The sequence below is a fragment of the Phalaenopsis equestris genome, unplaced genomic scaffold, assembly GCF_001263595.1.
Source record: "Phalaenopsis equestris unplaced genomic scaffold, ASM126359v1 Scaffold000606, whole genome shotgun sequence".
Classification (NCBI taxonomy): Eukaryota; Viridiplantae; Streptophyta; class Magnoliopsida; order Asparagales; family Orchidaceae; genus Phalaenopsis; species Phalaenopsis equestris.
Genome location: NW_018165046.1, coordinates 920,288 through 922,284, shown reverse-complemented (window position 1 = coordinate 922,284; position 1,997 = coordinate 920,288).

Below are 1,997 nucleotides of genomic sequence, written 5' to 3'. Positions count from 1 at the left end.
CACGCTGAATGTGCATGATGGTTTTATAGTGATCAATATGCTCATAGGGGTTAGTTATCCATTCGTAGGTGTTGATGTTAGGAAGCTTGAAGTCTATTGGGATGAGGTGTTGGAAGACCACATCCACTAAGGGAGAAGATTCTTGGACGTTGCGATGAGCGGGAAAACGATCCGTTTTCTCTAAAGGGAACTCTTCCCGGACGGGTGTCGTAGCTCGTTACGAATGACATCATCTATAATGGCAGCAAGCCGTAGTGGTGTCAGGTGAATTGTGTGAGATGGTTGAGTGAAACTTGTAATATCTAGAAGTTCAGCATCATGTCCAAACAGAGGAAGTGTTCATTCTTTAGGAGAGGGGTCAGTACGAGTTTCTTCGAGCAGTGCTTTTTATGTCTAAGAGAACTCTATCCAAAGGTGTGGGAAGTGGTTGTTGAGCCCATAGTAGGATTTGTAAGATCTCTAGTTGAGACTCCTCCATTATGCGCATTCGGTCTTCCGGAGAAGGACTCGACAAACCTTGATCGACAAGATAATGTCTCTCATGATGGAAAGATGAAGAGGCATGCTGTTATTGGCTTCGTGACAGCCCTATGGAATGGTGGGTGTTGGAGCAATATGTTTGTGTCTGGTGGCCATGTAGTATGCCTCACAAGTACTTCAGTTGTGGGATTGAAGTCTCCCACAGACGTCGCCAGAATGATGTGTGCTAGAACATTTGCGGCAGTAGAGTAGCATATTATTGTCTTAGCATGGTACGAAGGTAAAATACTCGCTCATAAAAGAGAAAACAACTAATAATGACATCATATGTTTTTGAGTGGAAAATCGGGAAAGAGAAAAACTACGGGGCTTGTCCCAACTGAATAGTTCCATTATAAAAGGATGATTATATTTGCAATCACTTGTCATACAGGCGGGAAAGAGTTTCTAGGGTTTTCCATTTACAAGAAAGAGTTTCTAGGTTTTCCAATTTACAATATTGAAGTGCTGATGAATTTATTGCTAGGAACGGGCGGCGGCCGATAGTGATTGATTGTTTTCGGTTGGTGGTGGTTGATGACGGTTGGCGGTAATTGACGGTTGTTGACGATGGTCGAAGAAGGTTGGCGGTGATCGACGACGGTTGACAGTGGTCGACAACGGTCAATGGTGGTTGACGAAGGTTAACGATGGTCGAAGGCGACCGACAAAATTCGACGACGGTCTGAGTTGGTCGACGACGGTGGTGATGTTATGCTTTAGCTCATTTTCAAAACTTCAAGTTCTTCCTCAAATCTCAAACTCTCATCCTCCTCATGAGAGGGGTGAGACTCTATTTATAGTGTTCATGATGTAATTAATGCATAAATATGAACCAGTTTGATCGGAATGTCTGCAGAGCTTCATTCGATTAGACGATGTTTGATAGACATTTTAGTGCCTTAAGAATGTCGAAATTGAGCAATCTTAGACTCGCTGGGTTCGTCTTATCGAGATGCTCGATTGAATTATAGGTTTAGTAGATTCAACATTTTTTTGATCTTCTAATTACCGAAAAACTTTTAAGAGTGGTTTAATGACTTGATGGGAGATTAGTTTGACTAGGATTGAACTTATTTTGATTTCATTGGGTCTGTCTTGTTGAACTAGTCAATTTGACTGTAAGTTTGCTAAAATCAGAGCTCTGAATGACTTTTTTTCGATTTTTAAATATTTAATGCTCAAAAGTTGACTCGAGATCCTTGTTATTAATCAAAATTCATGATAGAAGATGAAAATTTGTTGGAATCTTATCAATATTGTTTCACGCAAAATAATAATAATTTTAAAAAAAAATTTAGAGGACAAATATTAAAAATAAGCAAATGTAAAATAATTATTAAAAAGGATAACTATGAGTAATCGTGCAATGAGCATTTTGTACTGTTATTTTCTATTTTATAAAAAACACTATTTTAAAAGTGTACTAATTTTTATGAGATTATTAATAAATAAATTAATTAATATATATATATATA